At 35.5% G+C, this 26,708-nt stretch overlaps 1 long non-coding RNA gene across 1 annotated transcript; it reads right to left on the bottom strand.

The window, feature by feature from the left end:
* Positions 1–3,214: 3,214 nt before the first annotated feature.
* LOC131381061 (uncharacterized) lies at positions 3,215–15,957 on the bottom strand. The gene is made up of 5 exons (XR_009209495.1): positions 15,833–15,957; positions 14,963–15,083; positions 14,216–14,310; positions 12,589–12,665; positions 3,215–3,812 (listed from the first exon to the last, which is right to left on the bottom strand). It is a non-coding gene; the product is annotated as an uncharacterized LOC131381061 (long non-coding RNA).
* Between the last annotated feature and the right edge of the window lie 10,751 nt (positions 15,958–26,708).

Genomic DNA, 26,708 nt, shown 5'->3' with positions numbered 1-26,708 from the left:
AGAGAGTTAACAGTAGTCTTTGAGTTCCTGAGTTTGTCACCACAAATGGAAAGCTTTCATAGACCTTAAAATTAACTTCCTCCATTGCCAAATGACCAGCTGCACAAGACAGTCTACAGATCTTCATTAACTGGATTAAACAAGCTTGCTATGTTTTTCTTTCTAGCAACATGAGCTATATGAAAATCTCCAAAGATAATGCCCTTCTTGACAAGATTTATTCCTGACAAGCTGTCAAAGCAGCATAAAGCCAAGACTCCAGTGAATGAATATAAATGAAGATTGCCACCCTAATAATGTAATGAAAGAAATAAGCAAATTAATCAGAGATGGAGACTAATTGTAGGATAACTGTTGTAGCTAGTGTTTCAAGGAAGGCATCTCTGAGAATTTTATCTTTGAGCTGAAACCTGAAAGGTGAGGAGAACTCCAGGCAGAGGGAAGAACAACTTCAAGCACCCGGGGGTGAGAAGGACTGGATATATTCAAGAAACAGAAAAGACAGCTGCAGCCACACCATAATGAGTAGAAGAAGAAGTACAAGTATGGAGCTTAAGTAGGGAGCATAGTGTTTCAAGTCTTGAAGACAGCAGTTAAGTAACCTGGGGCTCAACTGAAGCTTAATGAGGTGCTTCTGACAGTGTATAGGCATAATCCTATTAATATTTCAAAAAGATAGCTCTCTTTCTTGTGTGGAGGGTCAACAGAAGAAGCAAGAAGATCATTAAGTAAATGATTTTAACCCATCAGACATGGGAGGACTGTAGCTGGGGGGTAAGGTGGTGGGTGTAAAAATAAATATAACTGGAAAGATTTAGAATGGCAGAGATAACCAGGGGATTTTCTGGATTTATTTAGAAGATGAGACAAAGGAGTGATCAAGATAATGTCTAGTTTTTAGTCTGTAGCAAATATGTGATAGTGATGGAGTTCCATATATAAAGATAAAACAACCGGGTAGAAAAGAGAATCAGGAATTTCTATTTTGCATTTATTGAGACATATAGATACCTAATAATATATATGTACAAAAAACCCTCAATAAGTCTACAAAACTACTGCTAGAACTAATGAATGAGTCTAACAAGGTTACAGGATAAAGGGTTAATATTAAAAATGTTTTGTACTTCTATGTGTTGGCAGTAAATAACTAGAAAATAATAATTGTTCAAAATCCATTCACAATAGCACTAAAATTCATAAAATACTTAGATAAATACAATAGAAAAAAACAAAGATGTCACACTAAATATTAGAAATATTCCTGTGAGAAATTAAAGGTCTAAATAAATGGGATGATATATTACATTCAAGGATTGAAAGTCTCAATATTGTTAAATGTCAATTACTCAAAAATTATCTATGCTTTCAATGCAGTTCCAATCAAAATCCCATAGGTTTTTTTGGCAAACTCTACAAGCTGATTCTACAATTTATATGGAAGTTCAAAGAACTTAGCATTACCTCGCTAAGCACTTTCTTTAAAAGAAGAACAAAGTTAGAATAATTACCATACTTGATTTCAAGACTAAATAAAGCTTACAGAAATCAAGACATTTTAGAAGTGGCAAAAGTTTAAAGACATAGAGGGATGAGACAAAGTCACAAGTTCAGAAATAGACCCACACATATTTAGTTAATTGATTTTTTTTTCACAAAGGCACTAAGACAATTCAATAATGAAAGAAAATACTTTTCAATAAATGTGGCTGGAACAATTAAATTTCTAAATGGAAGTAAGATAAGAGATTCGTATCTCATGCCATACACTGGAAATTGATTACAGACTTAGACGTAAATCCTAAAATTATAAAATTTCTAGAGAGGTTAAGAAACGCTTTCTTAGAACACGAATATTATTAACCATTATAAAAACATTAATAAATTGTTTAATCAAAATTTTTGCTCCTTGGAAGCACAGTTAATAAAATCAAAAGGCAACCCACAGACTGGGAGATAATATTCACAACACATATACCAGACGATATAAAGAACCCTTAAAATTCAAAAATGAAAAACGGAAACACTGTATAAGAGGTTCTGTCAATTGAAATATGGAAAGTAAAAGCAATAAAACATACAATGTTAGGAAATAAGAAGTAAAATTCTCCCTTAGGGAGACAAAATTTTGCATATGTAAAACATAAACCCAATAAGTTTACATACTCACCAACGCTTGATTTTTTTCAGTCTTTAATCCTTGTCATTCTGAAAATGTATAGCGCCATTCATTATGGCTTTAATTTGCATTTCACTGATGACTAATGATGTTCAGAATCCTTTCAAGTGCTTAGTGACCATTTGAATGTCTTCTTTTCTGATGTGTCTGTTCAAATCTTTTGCCCTCTAATATACTGCTACTGAGAATTACAGACAATTGTAAAGGTGGGGTCACTGTAGAAAGAGAAAGTGTTTGAAGCATCCAGGGTTTGTTTTTTTTTTTTTTTTTTTTTTTTTTTCCAAAAAAAAAAAAAAAAAAATATAAAAAAGGTAAAAAAAAGAAATTCCTTTATATCCCGGCTCAAATATAATCTTCTTTGTTTTCATCTCTTTGCCACTTATCTTTTTCACAAAATTAGAAAATGCATTCCCTGTTCTATCTTTTAAACACCTACTATGTGTCATCATCTTGCTAATCAACGTAGTTAAAAGCAGTAGCCAAGAGAGCAGGTCCTGGTTGTTTTGGGACTTAGAATCTGTATGTTTTCAAAACACATAGTTGATATTTCTATTAGAGCATATTTACGGTATTTTACGCTTAACATTTTTCTGTCTTCCCCATGAGGTTGCTAGTTGATTACTGAAAGGTTATGTTAACTTGTTTTATTCCACAACACCCAGCATAGTTCTTTGCACACACTAGGTACAGGGAAGGAAGAAGGAGGAAGGGAGGGAGGGAAGAGGAAAGAGGAAAATGATAATCCATTTGGTTTACTCTTTTATTTATTTGAATACTTCTCAGAATCTGAGAGAAACAATGTTTCTAAAAGATTATGAAGCCAGCACTGTTTAAAGAAAAATAAATCTCCCAAAAAGCTAATGTTGGACATTGAGTTCATATTGAGGTATAATTATCCAGTTAATTTGACATTTATCTGGAAGACTGGCTACCAAGCTGAAAGCCAGTTTAGACAATATTAGCAGCTATTTCATGGAGATTTTCACAAGTGCTCGTTTGTGCCTGCATGTGTGAAATTCCTGCTGTGAAGTTGACTTCAGGACCAGATTTCAAGATCAATCTGTTCTATGTGCAACATCCCAGCTGGAGTACTGTCTTCCGAAGCCAATCTTTCAGCCAAGTGCTTAAGTGAAGGACTAGGTTGAAGAATCTAGGTTGAACGCCTGACTTAGTCACCTCTCAGCCTCCAAAACTGGAGCTAGCAACATGGACTGCGTGTGGATTCCATACCATGGTTACACACAAAACCCAACCCCTGAGTCTGCTTTGTGAACCCTTCTTAATATTCCCAGAAATACTCTCTTTCGAGGTGAAGGAGTTTGCATATTTGTCCTCTCAAAATCTCATGTTGAAATTTGATCTCAGAATTAGAGGTGGGGCCTAGTGAGAGGTGTTTGAGTCATGGGGCACATCCCTTATGAATGGCTTGGTGCTGAGATCATGAGTTCTTGTTCTATCGGTTCCCTCGAGATCTGATTGTTAAAAATAGCTTGGCACCTTTCTCCTCCTGCCTCTTTCTCATGCTCCATCTCTTATCATGTGAAACGCAGGCTCCGCATTTCTTGGACCCCGATTGGAAGCTTCCTGCAGTCCTCACCAGAAGCAGATGCTGGCACCATGTTTCTTGTACAGGCTGTGGAAGCATAAGCCAAATATACCTCTTTTATTTATAAATTACCGGCCTTAGGTATTCCTTTATGGTAAGGCAAAATAGACTAAGACATTTAGTGTTCTGGAATTAATAAGAGAGGATCTGCTGCAGCACATTCCTGACCACTGATATTTGAGAGCTTTACAGTGTTGCCTTAAAATTAGAGTCATAACTGAAACAGAAAGAACCAGGTAGCCACAGCTTCAGAAATCAAAAAATACAGACAAAATACTACTACTAACAAAAATAACAACAATAATTTTTTTTACTTTATAATTTTCTAATCATATATATATAAATATAAATTCATAAGATAAAAGTGCTGCTAGGAGAGCAGAGAAGCATTTAAGTCATAGTAGTGCAGCAATTCAGAGCTAAAACAATCCTTTATTCCCGAGTTTAACTTCATTTTAAAGATGAAGAAAGAAGCTTGAAAGAGGTTACAAATTTTATTTTATTATATAAATCATTAAAAACACCATCTTTACTACAGAAACATTAATGGTGATTTCATCAGTAAAAGGGACAGGCTAAACTAGTTCTGCAAGAGAGGTTAACCTGGGTTATACTTATTTTTTTCTCTAAAACCTTTGCCATTACTGTTTCCTCTGCCTGGAAATACATATTTTTTTAGATATGTACATAGCTCAATACCTCACCTCTTTTATGTTCCTGCTCAACAAATGTCACTTTGCTGGTAAGACTTCTCTAATCATCTATTCTGAAATTGCAACCCCTGTCACTTTCTATTCCTTTTCTCCATTTTACTCACTTTATACTGCTTATCACATTCTAATCTCATACTTTGCATGTATTTCCTTACATGTTTATTTTCTATTTCCTCCTCTAGTATGTAAGTGTCCATGGTAGGAACTTTGTCTTCCTGGTGTCTTCTAACAGTGCCTGGCATGGATTAAGCTCTCAGTAATTGCATGGGGGATTGACGGATAGATGAGTTTTCTCAGAAGCTCATGAAAGTCAAGCTCCTTCTTGTACTCTATCACTATCTCCATATTGCCCCATGCAAACACACACACACACACACACACACACACACACACACAGCACCTACACTAACACACATGTACATGCAACCACTACACATACACAAGAATTTCTGTCTTTACCAAATTCAGCAAGCTCTAAGCCACAAGATCTCCACTAGGTTCTGCTCATTTGGGTGCAGTATGTTAAGGAAGGAAAATGGGCTCATGAATTGGTCATAGCCTTCAAAGAACCTATTGTCTGGTTATAATGAATTGGAGAAAAGTTCATCTGCCACATTGACTGTTTACAATGTTTGAAGACACAGAAATATAAACTATTATATTTTGCCTTATGGCACCTTGAAAGTCTGAAAAGCTTTCAGGAAAAAGGAAATGAGCAGCATTGCAACCAGTAAACAAAGATGTATAAAGGCATTCCAGATAACAGAATCTATGCAAAAAATGACATAAAGGAATGAGAATGCAAGGCACGTACAGAAACAATGTCCAACTTTCTAAAGGACTGAATACATAAGGGGCAAGTTCGCTGAATGAACATGTTGGTTCCAGTTTGTGGCATGATTAGAATGCCATTGGTAAACTTGTGCAATTTATTCTGTTGGTGATGGGAAGCTATTTATGGTTTTGCTTGGGGGAGAAACATTAAACAGCGATCTTAAAATGTTTATTTAATATCAGGCATCATGCTAAAATGTAATACGCATAACCTTGCTTAAACCTTGCAATAAGTCAGAGAATAAGATTTTAAAATTGAGGAAACAGATTTTCAAAAGAGATAAATAAGATGAAAAGGTAAAACAGCTTGAAAGTACAAGAAATAGTTTAAAAACAGCTTCATCCATGTCCCTACAAAGGACATGAACTCATCATTTTTTATGGCTGCATAGTATTCCATGGTGTATATGTGCCACATTTTCTTAATCCAGTCTATCATTGTTGGACATTTGGGTTGGTTCCAAGTCTTTGCTATTGTGAATAGTGCCGCAATAAACATACATATCCTAATTTTGGGTTCCAGGTTTATTCCAGCCCAGCTGCCTGATTAAATCTGCTATTTAAAACATTTCTTTGGAACCATTATTTATGAGATACTTTAGGGAAACAAAAAATCCAGTTATGGAGTTCATATAGGAATTTTGTGCAAAAAAAAGAAAAAAAAAACGTGAAATAACGAGGGCCTGAACTAGAACACGGGATGGAAATAAAAGGACAGAGGGGATAGGTTGTGTGAAGTTATTACACAGACCACTGGAGAACTGGGTATTTTCCCTCTGGGCTTTTTTAATTTTGAAGAATAAAATAAAAACTAAATTGCATTTTATTATTTATTTATATGGTCAACCAGCTTAAGGGAGGAAAAATTAAAACAGTAGTAGAATATAAAACCAAGTGCCAATAAAGGCTTTTGAAAGAATGGATACTATCATATCTTTTCTTCTTTCTTTTCTAAAAATAAATGAGAAATAAAAGCTTTCAATGTTTTTAGGTTTTCGAATCCACCCACTTACACCTGTTCAGAAACATGTTTTCCTATAAAATGGAAACCAGAAAAAAATCAAAAGGCCAGCTAGTAATAACATATGGTGAAGAGAAAAAACTTCTTTCTTAGTTCATTTAGTTTTTTTGTTTGTTTGTTTTTGATTTTTAGGATGTATCTTTAAACTGCACATGATTGGTTAGGTATCAATATGGGGATCTCCCCCACTATGCTTTGGATTCCTGGTACTCTCTTATTTGTTAATGTCATTAGCACATCACTTATTTTCATATGGTTTTAGAGATACGTGGTTATTCTGGGTATTTCATGGTGTTAATTTACTAAGATTTGGAAATATAGAGAATAAATTCGATTATCTTAGAATACAGCTAAAACTCAAAATAAAACATCTTTTATTTTGGAACTGTAATGACCCTAAGTATGTCTAAATTAATTATAATCTAGCACAACAATGAATCTTAGCAAGGTACTGACTGGCTAAGAAGATGATACATCTGACTTGAGAAATAAATAAAGGAGACAAGCCATACTTAAAATAGGGAAGAGACTATCCCAGACAAAGTTAACAATAAGGGAGAAGATTCTGAAACCAAACCAAGCCTGGAATTTCCAATGGATAGAAAAAAGTCCAGTGTGTCTGAAGCCAGAGAAGATGAAAGAAACAATGAAAGAGGAGCTGGAAAAGACGGCAGAAACAAGATCAGGCTTGCTTTGGAGGTTATGAAGAAAAGATTCTATTTACAATGGGAATTCATTGGAGTGTTTTAATTAAGACAGTAACAGATCCAATTTACATTTTAAAAAGTTTACACCGATGTCTCTAGATAATGGAAGTAGGAGTTCAGGGATTGAAGCAAGGACACCAGTTAAACAACTTCAACCATTCCAGAGAAGGAATAATTGGAGTCTTGGGCTGGAGTATTGGAGATGATAGAAAGTGTTCATAGTTGGGATACAGAGTAGAAGAACAACAGATTTCGGTATAAATAAGCACGGAGTTTATGTCACTGAATTTATATTCAATTAGTCTACGTTGTGTAGAATTTATTTTTAAAATCACAAAGAATAATCGGTGATATTTTTAACAATGATTAAATGAATAAAGCTAAAAACTGGAATTTCTCTGTTTGGTACACAGTGGTTTTTAGAACCAGGCTATTAAGCCATTTAATTTAATTTAATTTAATTTTTTGAGACAGGGTCTTACTCTGTCACCCGGGCTGGAGTGCAGTGGCACAGTCACGGCTCACTGCAGCCTTGACTTCCCAGGCTCAGGTGATTCTCCCACCTCAGCACCAAGTAGCTGGGACTATAGGCGTGTGCCACCATGCCCAGCTAATTTTTATATTATTTGTAGGGACAGGGTTTACCATGTTGCCCAGGCTGGAATAAATCCATTTTAATTCCTAAAAGGACATTGACAATATACCATTTATACCAAACACAATTGTTTATTCACATGATTTATTTTTTATAAAACTTCTGAATATCTTACTGTGTCATTTATCTGCTCTTAAACTCATTGAATTATGTTATTTTAGCAGAGGTTTTATTTAAGGAACGTGTCATATACAAAAATTTCAAGAAAAATAGATAATTACGCAAAGAAATGTTAAAGAGTTAATTTCCGATGTACATGAGTTTAGGTTTTTCTGTACATTAGTAAAATATAACTGAACCATTTGATAGTAAACATGGCCAATACTTCCAAGCCTAATTTCAACTAGAGAAATGTCTATTTGGTTGGAATTGTGTGAACAGTTTACATTTTCTACTAAAGTATGTTCAAATTCAAGTAGTGTTTGTATAATGAGATAGTCCACCCTAAGCACTAATAATGGTTTGCTGCATGATCATCATAATAACAATGTGTTGTAATTGATCACACCTGCCATTGACGGAACTCTAAGAATTTCACAAACAGCCCCTCATTAATCTATTCACTTAGCTCCTTTCCCCTTGAAAGCTTCTAAGCAATTTAAGAAATTACGCAGCAACCATGGGAAAGAGATTTTGGGACATTCAGTGAAAAAGACAGGACTGAAACAGGGTTTCAGGGTTGCAAAGATGTAAATTCCATGTGAAACAATCTGGAGAACTGACACAATTATATATATATATATAATCAATTTCTGTTTTTTTTTTAAATGGGAAACACTCTAAAATATTTAGATCAAGTTCTTCATTTTAAAAATTGAGCATCTCTGTCCATTTTCTTATACATCTGTTTTCCCTGGCAGTTTGGAGCTTACTGAAGACCTGGGGGTCTGTCACGCTAAAACAAATTATGTATTGCACCAGTACTATATAATTATAGTTAAAGATTGCTTCCCATGAAACTAAATTTGATGCTATGTTCATGTGCAATATACTTGGTATTCTAAAAAATTCTGAAATATTATTTATACTGTTTAATAATAAAGCATAAAGTATACTCTGAATATCTTAAATAGGTATATGTTCTTGATTGGCATAAAATGTTAGATCAGTTAGAATGTTAGTAATTGTTCTTTAATTTTATAATCTCTTTATAGATCTATTTATATCATTAGATTATTGATTTTATAAGCACTTACAGAAGACCCTCATTTGATAGCTGTTATATAATTTCCCCAAAATGCTAAACCATAAGCAAATATTTTTTATAGATAATAAATAACTCTGAAAAATATTCTGCTGATAAAATGAGTCAACATTCACCTGAATTTAAGGAATTGAAAAGTTTTAGAAAGATAATAAAGAGATAATTTATATTTACAAAGATTAATTCCCACGACAAAAAGATATTTCACTTTACAAAAACATTCACATTAGGATTTGTATAGACATCACTTTAGATATCCCTGTGTAAACTATATATTTTATGTTAAAATATTATTTAAAGCTCATATGATGGAAAATTGTTTATACTGGGAAAATATTTCGATTCTTAAAAGGTAATAGGTTCGGATGTGGTTGAGAAGCTGCAAAGTTTCATGAGAATGTAGTAGCAAGCAGACACACCCAATTAATTATGTAAATGTTAAATCAAGCATTCATTTATAGGTGAAATAGGCTAGTCAAGATAAAACGTCTTCTTAATTAGAAAATGGCAGTCATATTTGCAAGTGGCGTATATAGACATAAATCTTCTGAATGAATGGAATCAGGGCACCTAATTGGATTGAAAAATAATGTCACTTAAACCTGTCTCAGCTTAAGCACAAACCATGCCTTCCTTATTTTTAATGAAAATCAGAATTACCTGCAGAAGAAAGACTAAAAAATGACTCAGGCCGGGCACGGTGGCTCACGCCTGTAATCCCAGCACTTTGGGAGGCCGAAGCGGGTGGATCACGAGTTCAGGAGATCGAGACCATCCTAGCTAACACGGTGAAACCCCATCTCCACTAAAAATACAAAAAATTAGCCGGGCGAGGTGGCGGGCGTCTGTAGTCCCAGCTACTCGGGAGACTGAGGCAGGAGAATGGCGTGAACCCAGGAGGCGGAGCTTGCAGTGAGCCGAGATCGCGCCACTGCACTCCAGCCTGGGAGACAGAGCGAGACTCCGTCTCAAAAAATAAAAATAAAAAAAAGACTCAAAACTTAGTAATTATTGGTCCTGGCTAGAAACCTGGGGATGTTTGATCCCAGTGAATTTTAATTGTAGAACGAATATTACAACAAACACCTATGTAGACACTGTCTCTTAAAATTCAGCCACCTTATCATTACGTTATCAAAAAATAATTTTTAAGTGATACATAATATATAGGTGGGGTTGAAGCCTCTCATGCTCATCTGGCATTCCATGACCCATCAGAAAAGACACTAAATATGCTTAATTTTGCATTTTTCAATACCATTCATGGCTGCATATATTTACGTCCTATATTTGCCTTTATTGAGTTGGAACATTATTATTTTGTATACTTTAGGCTTTATATAAGTGCTACGTCCTATACATATTTTTCTGCAAGTTACTTTTTGCCATGATCTTACATTCTTTAATATTTATCTTTGTTGATATGTGTAAATATAGCTGATTCATTTAAAGTACCCTGTAGTATATCATATTATGGGTATATTATAATTTATTCATCTATTCACTTAATGAATATTCAGATTTTCTTCTATCATAATATAGCAATGTTCTCTTCTGTTTATGTCTTTTTAATCACGTGCATGTTTCTCTGAAAATTGTTTTCACATCTTTAATTTTACTGGATATTATCAAATTGATCTAATTGTATTTACTAATATCTGCTCCATCAAAGAATAATCATTAGTAGTTTCATTCATAACTGTACATATTATTTCCAGGTGTTTAATTTTTGTATCATATTGGTGATGCATTATTTTATAAAATATAAATGATCCTATTTCCTAAGAAGCATGAGCAACTTTCAGTGTTACCTGACCATTTGCCTCCATTTTGTGCTGCTATAACAGAACACTACAGACTGGGTAATTTATAACAAACAAACAGAAAATTACTGGCTCATGTTTTTGGTAGCTGGAAAATCAAAGATCGAGGGGCTGGAATCTGGTGAGGGTCTTCTTGCTGTGTCATCCCATGGCAGAAGAGCAAAGAAAGGGCAAGAATGAAAGAGAGAGAGAGAGACAAAACGGTGCCAAATCTGTCTTTTTATGAAAAACCCAATAACAAGATAACAAGCCCATTCTCATGATAATGACAATCCATTCAAAAGGGCAGAGCTGATATGGTTTGGCTCTGTCCCCATCCAAATCTCATCTTGAATTGTAATCCCCATAATCCCCATGTGTCAAGGGAGGGACCCAGTGGGAGGTGATTGGATCATGGGGGCAGTTTTCCCCGCGCTGTTCTCATGATAGTGAGTGAGTTCTCACTATCTTCTCTTGATGGTTTCATAAGTTTTTGACAGTTCTTGATGGTTTTATAAGTGTTTGACAGTTCTTGATGGTTTTATAAGTGTTTCACAGTTCCTTTTACACACACTCTTCTCTCTTTCCTAACAATGTACCTGCTTCCCCTTCCTCTGTGATTGTAAGTTTCCTGAGGCCTCCCCAGCCATGTGGAGCTGTGAATCAATTAAACCTCTTTCCTTTATAAATTACCCAGTCTTGGGTATTTCTTTATAACAGTGTGAAAACAGACTAATACACAAGAGCCTGCATAGTCTTATCACCGCTTAAATGTCCCATCTCCCAACAATGCTGCACTGGGGAATCAACCTCCTAGCACATAAACTTTGGGCGACACATTCAAACCATAGCACCATTTATTTATCATCTGATAAGAACCTTACCCATTTTCTTTGAGATTGTTTTTAAATCTTAAAGATGTTTTAGTTAAGGATATGAATAATCACATCACAAAGACAGATAATTAAATAGTCAAGTAACATGTCAAAAATGTTCATTCTAAAGAATGATCCAGGATATAAAACCCATATTCTTGGTATTTGGTATGACTGTTTGTTTGGGTTTATTCCCGATTACATATATTATTGTTAAATTTTTGTCTTTTACTTAATCTAAAGGAAATTATTTCCTGTTTACTTAGCAGAAGCATCATTTAATTTTCATAAAGGCCTAAAAGTTAAGAATAATTAATATGAAATTTCATTGACTTAAACCTGGAAAAGTCCATCAACTGGCTCAAATTCACCCAGCCAGAAATGAAAAATGTCAGGTTTGAAACTGAGGGGTATGGTTCTATGCCATTATTTGTTTAACCACTCCACTATCTTTTCTCTCTAAATGAACTGTGGCAAAGATTTTCTTCTTTTCTAATCCTAGCACCTCTTATTTCTTTATCTTTTCCTTCCAGACTTTTAAGAAGATGATATAATGTTAATATTAAGAAGCGCTGGTATTAAGAATATTAAGAAATTTTTATCTATTCCTACCCTTAAATGAAACACAATTAACATATCAGTTTTAGGAATAACATTTGTTTTTAAATGATAGAGTAGCTCTATAGCATAGTGATTAAAGAGAGTAGGACTAGAGCTAAGATACATAAAATGCAAATCCAAGTGATATGGTTTGGCTGTGTCCCCACCCAAATCTCACCTTGAATTGTAATAATCCCCACATGTCAAGGGCAGGGCCAGGTGGAGATAACTGAATCATGGGGGTGGTTTTCCCCATAATGTTTTCCTGGTAGTGAATAAGCCTCACAAGATCTGATGGTTTTATCAATGGGAGTCCCCTGCACAAGCTCTTTTGCCTGCCACAATAGGAGCAGATACAATAGGAAGAATCAGGCTGTTACCCAGGCACTTACCCACCCTCCATCCATTGACAAGGATAAGGTTTTCATTTCCACATTGTGTGCTCTGGCCTGGGTTTTATTAGCTCCCCCTGTAAAATAAAGGGGATGAAGTACATAATTTATGGATCTTCCTAAAACAACATGTAGATAGCAACTGATAAATGAAAGAGGTAGAATAACAAGTCAGAAAGAAAAGAGTTTTGTAATCAAATACTGATCTGAATCAACTGACTCCCCCTAAGAAAAAGGAAATAATATTTGCTATTTTACACTGTATACAACATAAATTTCAAAGTAAAATCTTGAAAAATAAAGCCTTAAAATTTTAGAGGAAAATAGTTTCTATTACCTTAGTATAGAAAAATAAATTTAAAAACTGGAATTGGAAAGTACAAAACTTAAAGAAAAAGATAATTAGAATTGACTATCTTAAAATTACATATATGAAATACTAAAATATCAATATATAAACATTAAATACAATTAAAATATATAAAATGTTCATACATAAATTTACTAATAGCTATCCATAACATATATATAAATTATATAGATATCTACACAACAAAGTGAAAAAAATGTCAGTGATGAGCAGAATATACTAGTATCAGTAAGTTAAAGACAAAAAAAGGAATGCAGAATGGGAGATTTTTGGTAGACTTTAAAAGACAACTAGAATTTTCCACATAAAAATTATTTTAGGCCAGGCACATTGGCTCATACCTATAAATCTTAGCACTTTGGGAGGCTGAGTCAGGAGGATCTCTTGAGCACAGGAGTTTGAGACCAGCCTGGGCAACATGGTGAAACCCCATCTCTACAAGAAAAAAAAAAAAATAGCCAGACATGGTGGTGCACACCCATAGTCCTGGCTGCTTGGGAGGCTGAGGTGAGAGGATCACCTGAGCCCAGAAGGTCGAGGCTGCAGTGAGCCATGATCAAGCCACTGCACTCCAGCCTGGGCAATGGAGTGAGACCTTGTCTCAAAATTATACATATGTTCTTTAAAATTCAAGATGATAAGCACTCATTCTGTTTAATTCCCTTCTGGGGTAATAAAAACATATTAGAACTAGATGGAGGTGGTTGTTGGACAATATTGTGAATGTACTAAATGCCATTGAACTGTTAACATTAAAACGGCAATTTTTTGTTATATAACTTTTACCTTAATAAAATCAAAGACATTAGGTAAAAATAATCTTGTTAATTTGATCACAGAACTTAAAATTAAGTTATTATGGTTCTTTTAAATTAAATTATGTCATAAAAACAAAGAACAATTTGATATGTTTAAATATAGAATGTGGTTATTTTAATGTACTAAATATGGAATAAAAAGTTATGATTCTAAATTCCTGACAATATGAAGGACAAAAAAAGTTAGAAAACATCCTCTTTGCCAGATGTCTAGCACAGTAAGCCAAGGTGTTGCTTGATAAAATATTTTGCACACTGCAGAAAATGTTTTTGACTTTCATTGAAACTTATCAAACTGGCTTATTCATTCTCTGATGGCTGCATGTTCAAGGTGCAAAAATTATTCCCATTTTCTCTTCTTTTAATTCTTTCCCTTTCCTTTTAACATCAATTTACCAATTTACAATTCCTAAGCCACAAATAACTACACAGATATTACCATTATCTCATTTCTACTTCCTCCAGAGGACTAGCTGACACAGGAGTAAATCTGAGATCAGATTGTTCAGGATGAACTTCATTTAGAGAGTTGGTCTGGGAGTGGAAAAACACGATAGTTAGAACATGCTCTCAAGGTGCCAGATTCCCTGGCCTTAAATCACAGCTGGTAATTGATGTGGACTCCCCACATCAACTGTGTGACCTTGGAGAGGTGACTTAAATCCCATGCACATTAGTTGCCTGAATTGTAAAATAAAAATGAGGATAGTAATGGTACCTACCTCCAAGGCTATTAAAAAAAAAGAGTTAATATAGAACATTTAGAATAGTTTCTGTCACATGGTAAGAGCACGGTAAATTTTAGCTATTGTTATGATCCTCATTAGTAGTACAGCTTGAAAGCAAAGTTTGCTTCCCATTAGGGCATCAAATCCTGCTCCTATGGAGTCTAATGGTTTTTGAATTATGAATCAATGAGTATTCAAGAGAAGAAACTGCAGCACTAGGAGTCACACACCAACACTCACTCTTTGATTGACTGTAAGTATTTGATGGTATACAATTATGGGGGCTGATTAAAAATACATGTAAGGCTGCTGTCCTTGTGTCTGGTACTGAGACTGAGCTCAGAAAGGGAAATGAAGCCGCAATAATATGCTTGTTACATGCAGGGGGGCAGGGGGGTTATAGAGGGGTCCTATGCACTGTTGCAACTTGCTCACATTGTCACTGGTAGCTGACTTACCTGGTTAGTGTGGCAGTAGACAGGACAATTGCTACTGAGGTTTCAACCAGATTCTGTTTTAGTTATTTTGATTTTTGTCACAAGTGCCATTTACCACTGTGATGAAGGACTCCAGCATTTCCTGCAGGATAATCAAATCATTCAAGTTGGAGGCTTGAACATATTGAAAGATCAATGTGAGTCTCAGTTCATCAGGGATCCAGACATTGATTATGGGTTTGTCCTCACTCTCACCGCTTTATACCCATCTTACATATCTGACTGCCTGTTGAGTCAGTAGACCTTTCAAAATTCATGTAGAACTCCCTTTGTTCCAAGTTTCTTCCAGTAACTTGGAACTCTTCAGTGAAGGGAATTCTTAGAAATGTAGCCCCAGATTTGCTATTGAGAGAATAGAAACCCATCACAGTCCACCCCTTTCTAAGCTAGCTTCCAATCACACCTCTTTTAGCCATACTGAACTTTTAAATAAAGACAGTAGCGAACCCATACTTTCACCTAACATAATGCAGCTATCCCTCACAAAACCAGAAACATGCTAGCCCTCTCCCCAAAAGACTACACAAATTTTCTTCATCTATTTTGGACTGATGTTCATTTCTCTTCTAGTTGAGTCACCTTCCCCTTTTGATATTCTGAAATGTAAGTACTAAAATATGAAATTGACTGCTATTAATACACTGTATTGTAGACAGTAAGGAAATGGGAGAAGTGAGGATAAAAAATTGCTACTACATACACAAATCTATTCATATCAAAGTAAGGAAAGTTTTGCATGACCAATGCAGTGTTCATTTCTACAACTGGTCATATCAACTTAATTAGGATTTATAACTACCATTTTCCACCAGCCACTCTATAACCCCTTACCTTTAGCAAATACCTCAGCTGGTTATGGTTTCTTGCTGTATAGGATGTCCCACATCATCATTCTCGAAGGATCTGGACCATTATCAGGTCTGCTTACTTCAGGCCATTGTAATTTTTTTAATCGACTTTAATCTTGGGATATGTGAGTACTGGGAGGCATTCCACAGGATCTCCCTAGATTATTACAGAAACATTTTTCCCATGATTTTGTATTATATTTTCTGTATGTATTATATTAAATACATACGTGTTTGTATTTACATATATATCAAACAGGGTATTTAGTATAGACGTTTGACCTAATGCCATTGTGTGAGCTGTTTATTTAGTCTCTGTGAAGCTAGTATATACAACCTGAATTCCACAGACCAGTAAGTATAAAAAGGAACGTGGGTATGAAGTTGGTAAACGCTAAGACAAACTGGAACCCACAAACACAAGGTGGAACCCCTGAGGACAGAGAGGAACCCACATCAGTCTTTACCATCTGTAAGCCTCCAACTTTGATGCTGCAAGTGTTCTGCAAGACATGCTGATGCCTTTCAACAAGGAGCTAAAAATGCGCCTCCCTGGAAGTCAGATAAGTCAAATGAGGTTTCAGGTGAGCTACGTTAACTAGTAATTATGCATGGAAGGCAATTCTGGAAAACACACTTTTAGCCTACCTAAATTGGTGCAATATGGTACCATAATGTACTCCAAGTCAGGCAAGAAAACAAACAAACACTCTGTATTAGAATGCAAGAGGTTTCTAATCTTCCAGAATTCATCCCCAGTGGTGCTTTTGTTTGTTTTGTTTTTTCAAAATCAGAGATTAAGTTCTTACGTTAAAAATGAGAAACACTCTCCTAGAAGTTAATGTTCTACATTCTAGACTTGGCTTTGTAACTCAGTAAGTTCGTGACATTCAGGAATTTACTTTTCTAAACTGAGACTTTGCCTCCCCACCTATAATTGGAACAAATAACCCAGCCTCTTCTTATTCACTGATTTGTTGATATAAACAAATCAAATAATGGATGTTGAAATGTTCTGTAGCTTACAAAAAGTAATATACCAACTACGAATAGAATTATTAAATTTGTTTTTGCTTTTGTGAACAACAAAGACAAATGATGTCATCAACTACAGAGAATATAATTGATCTCGATTCCTTATGTGGTCTCAGCCCAGGTCCTTAATGACAGTTTTTTCAGCATTTCAACAAGCTGCCTGCTTTATGTGTGAGGCACTTTCTTTCCATGTGGCCAGCAGCAGGAAATGAAATCCATTACAGCCCCATGTAGGTGGTTAATTTGTTTGAACTGTCATTTAGCTAGATCTTCAGTATCTTCCTAATGATCTCCCTGGTGCAATGCAGTGCAAATCTTCCATGTTACTTGTCATCAAAGCAGCTGTTTTCAAAGATGCTATTTGCTTTTATTTTATGGATTAGTATCCTTTTTTACTTCAATGAAAAACACATTATTATACACAGGGCACTTGGCCAAGCACTGGAGATGAAGTTTGGGGAGGGGGTGATTTATTTTTTTTTTGAGACGGAGTCTCACTCTGTTACCCAGGCTGGAGTGCAATGGCATGATATCGGCTCACTATAACCTCTAACTCCTGGGTTCAAGCAATTCTCCTGCCTCAGCCTCCCAAGCAGCTGGGATTACAGGTGTGTGCCACCATGTTCAGCTAATTTTTGTATTTTTTTTTTTTTTAGTGGAGATGAGGTTTCGCCATGTTGGCCAAGCTGGTCTCGAACTCCTGACCTCAAGTGATCCACCCACCTCGGCCTCCCAAAGTGCTGGGATTACAGGTGTGAGCCCCTGCACCTGGCCACAAATCATTTTTCTACCTATAAAAAACTCCACCTACTCTAAAAGAAAGACCACAAATAAGATGAGAGAGAGAAATTTCTATTGGAGTCAAAAGAATGGGAGTTGGTTTCAATTGAGGGCAATTAGAATATATCTTAAAGGAAGATACACTGGAACCAGGCCTCAAAGAATATTCCAGATTTCGTTAAGTAGAGAGGGGTATGTGCATTTCAGAGGTATGGCAGAGGGAAAACTAGAGAGAAAAGATTATGTCTGTAAGAAAAAGTTGTCATAAGCCTGGTGAGTATAAAGTTGAATAACATAAGAAAATGATTCGTGTATGTCCCAGATAGCAAAGGCCACCTAATCAGAACTTACCCCAGGAACAAAAGTGAGCTATGTGAATGGGCTAGTGATACAATCAGAGAAGTGCTTAGAGGGTTGCTCTGTTTTTCTACCTATAAAAAAAATAAACCTGGACTAAGAGACCAAAGTCTTGGAAAATACTTGACTTATGTATGTATTAGTGCCTGTATGAGGAAAAGATTCCATGAGGATAGAGATTCGGTTGAAAAAAAAGAAGGGATATGAAATGCAGGCAACAAAAAATAAAGACATTGTGTTCTATCAGATCTCTGTCACTTAAAATTATTACCTTCTCTCCTTTGAAGTAAGACATTTTTTCTTCACACACAAAAAATATGGTGACAGGATTATCTAACACAGCAACATATTTTGAAATAATACTACTGGAAAAAATCTTATAGACAATCATGGGAGAATTAGGATTCTGCAAATTCCCTAATGACCCTTCTCCCCATCATTTCAGCTCTAAAAGATTTGGAGGATCACTTTGGGATACAGAGGTAATAACTGAATGCCACTGTGCTGGGGGAATGGCTTCAGATTCTCCATGGGTGAGTTGAGCCATCAGCTCACCTCTACAGTCAACAATAAACATGGTGGCATATTTGAAAGTGGAATAATTCACATTCCTTCCCTAAAACACAACATACGAAGACGTACTCACTGATGTGCATCATCGACTTTTCTAACATCAGGTGAATGCAGCACAAGAGCTGGCCAAAGGCCAACTGCCATTTTACCCCCATCACTTGCTTCTTCCATTACGTTTATCTTTTTAATTTTGCAAACATCCATGCTATATTAATTATATATGCTTCCATAATTTTGCACATGCCACATGCTTTTCTCTTTGCCTCAAGTACTGTAATCCTTCCTTCACCTTGTCTGAACAACTATTTTTCTTACTCAGAAATTCAAGAAAAAATATCACTTTATCTCTCTAACTTTAAATGTTTTGAGAAATATTTAATTATTCACTCTTTTATCTGTTAAAATTGTACCATGTGCATACCTCTAGTGTTACATTTAATCACACACTGAATTATTTCAGTTCATATATAGTATATCCCTCAGCATGTATATACTGTTTCATAGCCTGCATTTTATCCAATAACCTTTATCTAGCCATATTTTATTGCTCTATCCTTGATTATCCTTCACCATAACTTTCTTACCTACTTCTAGCTTATATTATTTTATAGTATACGAGGTTTTATAGATTACCTAAGTCATATTTGGTGCAAGATGAGGTATATATAAATGCATAAATGTGTGAATAAACAAAGCAATAATCTCTCCTCTCCTACTGGCCTGTTCAATCCTTGATGCATCCACTGCCTTTGGGTGACCTTTGATGTTTCTGAAGGTGGCAGAATAAATGGCATACAGCAAGGGCTCACTCGAGTTTGGTTAAAGAAGCAAACGGTAACTTTTTGAGAGCTACTTCTTAATACTTTAAACAAGTGAATTAGCATTTCCATCATAACTGATGCTTTTGCTGAAAGAAGATGTGCATGCTTTTAAATGTGAATAAAATGTTATTCTTGTTATGTGGACTAGTAAGATTTTTTTTCAAGTGTCTTTCTCAGTGGCATCTACAGATCAACTTTAGGCATTCTATATAACAAGTATGTTATAGATCTACATGCTAAAGACAAAGGGTAAAAAACTATCAGAGTCATTTTATGTTAATGTAAACTGACCGCCTCCTGCTTTAATCACTTACCTACATCCTGCTGATCTCATGGCTTCACCTTTTTGACACTAAAAGAGAGGGGAAAAAAACTAAATTTCTTTACATCGAAATACATAGAACACTGAAGTTAGATAAAGGGTGATTTTTTTTTAACCGACTGCTTGGCTTATCTAGGTTTTATTGTTAGCTTTTTATAACTCGTTCCTTGTGCAAATGTATTTGATGGACTAAACAGTATATACCTGTACAAATGTGCATGAGAACTTTAAGAATGGTGGTAGATTAGATATTCATCATAATGGTTTAGTCACATTGTGCATAACTTTAAAATAATTTTATAATAACAGTTAAAATAAAATAACTGTTTAATAGTCTAGTGAAGTTGGTAATCTACAAATGAACATGTAATAGATATGTAACAATGATATGATAAAAAATAAATTAATGCAAGGGAATGGAGTGAGCTGTTGTGCTGCTGTAGATTTGTTGGTCAAGAAAACGAGGTCTCCCTGAAGAGGTAACACAGGAGTAGGGGAACATCTGGGAGGCAGGCTTTCCTAGCAATGGGAAGGGAACTTTTATAATGCTGGACCAAAGATTCTCTACAACCTATCTCAACTCACTTGAATGGCAAAAATTGTCAAGATTTGGTTGACAATACAGATAGCCTCCTCAACTTGTCAGAATCTCAATGTTCCTGAAAGAAATTCCTGCTTTTTACTAGTTAGTTGTAGTTGTTATTGTTATTGTTTCTGTTAAATTAAAAGTCCTCAATGAGATATTTGTTGAGATCAGTAATTTTACATTGTTTCTATGAGATTTGAAAATAGTAAATCCTTCTTTTTCGAAATCTTGTTTACTTAGTCAGTTGGCATCATTTTGAATGAGAAAACAAGACTAAAGTAAAAGTGTAAATAGAATGACATAACAAAGTATGAAAGAATCAAATGCAGTATGATGAAAAAGTTAGTGTTAGCCCCAAGCATTGATTACTGAAAGATTTGAATGAGCAAATGTTTAAATGAGAAGAGAAACCAGTGAGTGGAAGTCAGACTACGAGCTATATATGAGAATCAAGCCCCTCTGCCTGCCTCCAGACTCTGGCAAGCCTCATCTGTAACAATTGATTCTAAAGGGGTCAGTGCTGAATAAGGATTTATTGTTTTTGATGATGACTGTGAGGTTAAAGTAATGGAGAAATTGAAAGTTGCTTGCTTAATGGAAAAATATGTAGAATTGCAACTTAAAAAAAAACTGCCACCAAATTAGGACAAACTGGAAACAAAATCATTTCAGAGATTGATGACATGTCATTACAGAAATATCCATCTTATTCCTTTAAATTCATATTTTTATCAACCACTTAGGCCAGTGACATAATAAAATCTATTAACCTCAGTTATTTTGTCCTCTAAGTAACATTGGATAGTGCAAGAACAATTTTAAAATTGAATGGATTTCTTTCTGCATTATAAGATATGCTGTTTGACCTTTCATGTTTTTAACAGAAATGCTTATTCTAAAAGTGGTTTGATACACTATTATATTGGCCATAAAATATTTCTTCCTGTAATGTCTCTTTTGTCCTTTCTTTCATATTAGCATCTATTTTATTCTTTTAGTTCAATGCCTGAGATCACTTCAATGGAGAAAGACTTCTAGATCATTTGTAAATTGAAATATTACACCCAGGACAAATGCATCGATAAGAAAAACATTTAAACGCTTGAAACATCTTCTTATTGATCTTTCCTAGGCTCCAGATACAGATATAAATAATAAGAGAGATAGGAAGGAAAAAGATTTTCAGCCAGAGGGAAAACCTTGCTGAAGGCCCAGTGAATACAGAGGACAGTGAGAAGAGAGTCCTGGCAGGCACAGCTCAGCTTCAAGGGAAGAGGAAGACAGTGAGGAGGCAAGAGTGGGCAAGGGGCAGGCAGCAGGGGCTGCTGTCCTTTTGAACACTGTGAGCCTTCTGTAAATGTCTTACCAACTTAATAATGTCATGGTCATATAAATTGATATGGTTTGGCTGTGTCCCCACCCAAATCATATCTTGAATTGTACCTCCCACAATTCCCACATGTTGTGGGAGAAACCTGGTGGGAGGTGATTGAATCGTCAGGTTGGGTCTTTCCCATGCTATTCTTGTGATAGTGAATGAGTCTCATGAGATCTGATGTTTTTAAAAATGAGAGGTTTCCCTGCACAAGCTCTCTCTTTGCCTGCTGCCATCCATGTTAGACATGACTTGCTTCTCCTTGCATTCCACCATGATTGTGAGGCCTCCCCAGCCACATGGAACTGTAAGTCCATTAAACCTCTTTTTTTCCCCCAGTCTCAGGAATGTCTTTATCAGCAGCATGAAAACAGACTAATATAGAAAATTAGTACCAGCAGAGTGGGGCAGTGCTGAGAAGATACCCAAAAATGTGGAAACGACTTTGGAACTCGGTAACAGGCAAAGAGTGGAACAGTTTGGAGGGCTCAGAAGAAAACAGGAAAATGTGGGACAGTTTGGAACTCCTTAGAGACTTGTTGAATGGCTTTGACCAATACGCTGATAATGATATGAATAATAAGGTCCAGGCTGAGCTGGTCTCAGATGGAGATGAGGAATTTGTTGGGAACTGGAGCAAATTTGACACTTGCTATGTTTTAGCAAAGTGACTGGTGGCATTTTGCCCCTGCCCTAGAGATCTGTGGAACTTCGAACTTGAGAGAGATGATTTAGGGTATCTGGTGGGAGAAATTTCTAATCTGCAAAGCATTCAAGACATGACTTGGGTGCTGTTAAAAGCATTCAGTTTTAAAAGGGAAACAACATAAAAGTTTGGAAAATTTGCAGCCTAACAATATGGTAGAAAAGAAAATCCCATTTCTTTTGGTTGTCCCCACCCATATCTCATCTTGAATTGTTTCTCCCACAATTCCCAGGTGTCATGGGAGAAACCTAGTGGGAGGTGATTGAATCACAGGGGGCGGGTCTTTCCCATGCTATTCTTGTGATAGTGAATGAGTCTCACGAGATCTGATGTTTTTAAAAATGAGAGTTTTCCCTGCACAAGCTCTCTCTTTGCCTGCTGCCATCCATGTAAGACATGACTTGCTCCTCCCTGCCTTCCGCCATGATTGTGAGGCCTCCCCTGCCTTGTGGAACTGTAAGTCCATTAAACCTCTTTTTCTTCCCAGCCTTGGGTATGTCTTTATAAGTAGTGTGAAACAGACTAATACAAAAGTGGATAACAGAAAATATGGTATATGTAAGGTGTAATGTTACTCAGCCTCACAAAAGAAGATTTGGCCATGTGCAACAACATGGATGGACTCTAAGGACATTATGTTAAGTAAAATAAGCTAAACTTTAAAACTACAGTAAAATACTGTATGATCTTACCTACATGTGGAATCTAAAATAGTCAAACTCATAGAAGCAGAGAGTGGAATAGTGATTGCCAGGGGCTGAGGGAAAGAGAAAAATGGGCAGCTGACAGTTAAAGGGTACAAAGTGTCACTTATGCAAGGTAAGTTCTGAAGATCTACTCTACAGCATAATGCCTATAGCTAATGTTATGTTAATAATATACTTACAAGTTTCTGAAAAGGTAGATCTTATGTTAAGTGTTCTTAACACACACACACACACACACACACACACACACAATAGAGAGGGTGAGAAGGAACTTTGGGAGATTATGGATATGTCTAAGGCCTTGAGGGTGGTGATGGTTTTATGTATGTATACATATCCCCAAGCTCATTGAGTTGTATACATTAAAGATGTACAGCTTTTTACCTGCCAATCATACCTCAATAAAGTGAGTAAATAAATTATTTTTATTAAAAAATAATGGTCATAGCATCATATTACCTTGAAATATAATTTTAAGTGTTTATTTTATGGGAAAATGAAGAATTTTTCTCTATCGCCTCTATATCTACACTAAAAGTTACTTCTGAAAGCAGGAGATCAAGTTATGGGCCTTGAAAGCAATCAAATGTTATAAGAAGGAGGGAAATCTGTTTCCAACTAGTTCAAGAAACAAATGCCAAAGCCCTGAACTAAGGCAAAGATGAAGGAGAAGAAAAAAGTAAGACTGAAAAACCTTGGGTACATGTAGATAAAAGCTTTAGAAAAAGCATCAGAAACTGAAGGTTCTACTAGGAGCAGGAAGGTCACATGTATCATGAGGGTGGCCTGGTGAACACATATCTCATCAAAACCTTCAGCTGATGGTTCCATTCAGAGACAGGGCAAAATAAGTCAGAAAACTAAGCTTTATTTAAAAACTCCCGATTTTTATAATGTTGACATTTAATTCAAACCAATTTAAAATATTAGGTAGCCAATTGAAATGGACCTGATGGTCACGTCTGACTGCTTTTGACCTCTGAGTTAAAGCCATATGAAAACAACTGGATTGCAAAGCTCTGCATAACTGTGAACTGACGGCTAACATGAGCTGTGCAGGTTAACATAAAGATAACTCAGGAAAATTCTTGAAAAAATTCCAGTATTTGGACTGACTGGCAGATAAAATTGTGTCCAACTAATTGGGTACATTAGATTAAGTCAATTCATAACAGTTATTTTGAAGGACTTTTTTATATGTGGAAAGATGTTCATAGTGATTTCATACATACGAACACAGAAATAAATTATATCACTATTTATGTGCAAATACAGCCAGTATTAAATCTCATAATAGAACTAAATCAGGTGTGTGTGTGTGTGTGTGTGTGTGTGTGTAGTGTATCTGTTATTAGGAGCATTGAATCAAAAGTTAGAATGCCTGTAATGGAGTAACAGTTACACATTTAACAGCTATGGAATCCAAGTTATTTCACTTTTTAAATCGTGAATGTACTCAATGAGGAGCAATAACCCCTATTACTGCCTAGCAGAATTACTGCAATAAGGATCAAGTTACATTACTCGTTAAAGTGTTTCATCAAATATCATAATGTTTTAAATAAGCCTCAACATTTAGAAAATTCACTCTTTTATTATTTAAATAATTTATTCTTGAAAAAAGTGGAAATATAAGCCCTATAATAACTGGCAAAACTAATCAGCCTTATAGCAACAAACCACAGCAGATAGGACATTGCTATACAACCTAACCTTACCAACTTGTCGATGTGAAAGTTAACTGGCTGTGTTTGTTGACAATATATATCAGTATCATTTGCTTACTGAAAGAAATAAACTAAAAGAATTCACTGATAGGGGCTTGGAACAGTTTTGTTTTATGTGATTCCGAAAGAACATCCTGCAAATCAGCTATCCTTTATGTGGGATTCTTAACCATAAAATACAGCCTGCAGTGATGCAATATTACATAATTATCCTAGTTGAATAACCTCCTTCTAAAAGCACAGTAAGGAGAAACTCAGCATGAATTTATATGATACTCATTATTCAATGGTGTCAAGTCTATGGTCAGCCATCTGTAGAATTTCTCTCTGTCATAACAGAGAGAAAGCTCTGTTAGCCTTGGGCATCATGGGAATTTGTCCCTCCACTCCTCACAGTTCACTGGGTGGGACACCATAATAACACTTAAAATTTTATCCACAGCTGTATAATTAATCATTATTGATATAGGATCAGACTCCTGTATTTGCAAATTTCATGCTTTCACAACAAGGATTAAAATGGAATTACCAGTTGGGGAATGTCAAGAAAATTGGATATTTAATTCCATTAAGACTATCTTTAAACTGTCATGTGAGCTTGGACAATTTAACTCCTCACTTTAGTTTCCTTATCTATAAAATTAGAAAGTTAGACTAGGTGATCTCTAAGTCTCTATTAAATTATAATATCCTACCATTTATGTGGTTTATTAAATAATTCCATTTGGAATTGAAGAACAAAAGCTGATATCAAGTGTGTATCAGAGTTAGGTATATAGTAAACAATGAACAATTATTATTGTTCTTCTACTTTGGCTCATTGTTTTCTTCCAAATATTCTCAAATGATCACTGCTTAAATAATTTTACACCATGTCTTAAGTAAGATGTCATTAAAAGTTTAAATGTACTCAGTCATTTTTCTTGATTGAGAAGGGGAAAAATAGTGCACATATTTTTGTCTTTCATTTAGTCTAGATAGGTTTGTGTATTCATTTCAGGAAGAAAAACAACCTTCAAAACCTGCAATGCATGTGTGAAAGTGTATCTCTTAGAACTACTTAAGGAAGTTTTCAGACAGCAAAGATCCTTGCAATGCCCACGTAGAAATGGGAAACTCTGTAGAACTGGCTTAACAATACCAAAAACTGCAGAGTCAGGTAACAACTTGTGATGATCAACTGAAGTGATGTGATTTTTTATTTCATGTGGAACTTCTTCATAAACGATGTCTTAGAGGAAGGCATTGCTTAAAAATAACAAACACAAAGCCAGGCAAAGTGGCTCACTCCTGTAATCCCAGCACTTTGGGAGGCCGAGGTGGGTAGATCACCTGAGGTCAGGAGTTCAAGACCAGCTTGGCCAACATGGTGAAACCCTATCTCAACTAAAAATACAAAAAAATTAGCTGGGCGTGGTGGCGGGCGCCTGTAACCCCAGCCATTTCGGGAGACTGAGGCAGGACAGTCACTTGAACCCGGGAGGCGGAGGTTGCAGTGAGCCGAGATCACATCACTGCACTCCAGCCTGGACAACAAGAGCAAAAAAACGTCTCAAACAAAACAAAACAAAACAAAACAAAACCACCTTATTTGTATATATTTCACCTTATATGTATATATTTCACCATGTATGTATTTCCATATGGAGGAGAATAGACAGCTTGTCAAACAACTTCATAATACATTATTACTCTATAAAACTAAAATTTATAGCCACATCATTCTACATCCCCCAAAAATAGTTAAGAAATTAAGCTTAAAATCCTACATATGTGATGGTTAAGATTGCGTATCAGCTACAATTATTGATTGAATATATTTTACCTTTTTAAAAGAGTCTAGTGGTTGGAGGAATATGAAATGTAAGAC

The sequence above is a fragment of the Hylobates moloch genome, unplaced genomic scaffold, assembly GCF_009828535.3.
Source record: "Hylobates moloch isolate HMO894 unplaced genomic scaffold, HMol_V3 SCAFFOLD_13, whole genome shotgun sequence".
Lineage (NCBI taxonomy): Eukaryota > Metazoa > Chordata > Mammalia > Primates > Hylobatidae > Hylobates > Hylobates moloch.
Note: the sequence above shows the minus strand (reverse complement) of the source record. Positions and strands in the feature narration are given on the sequence as shown.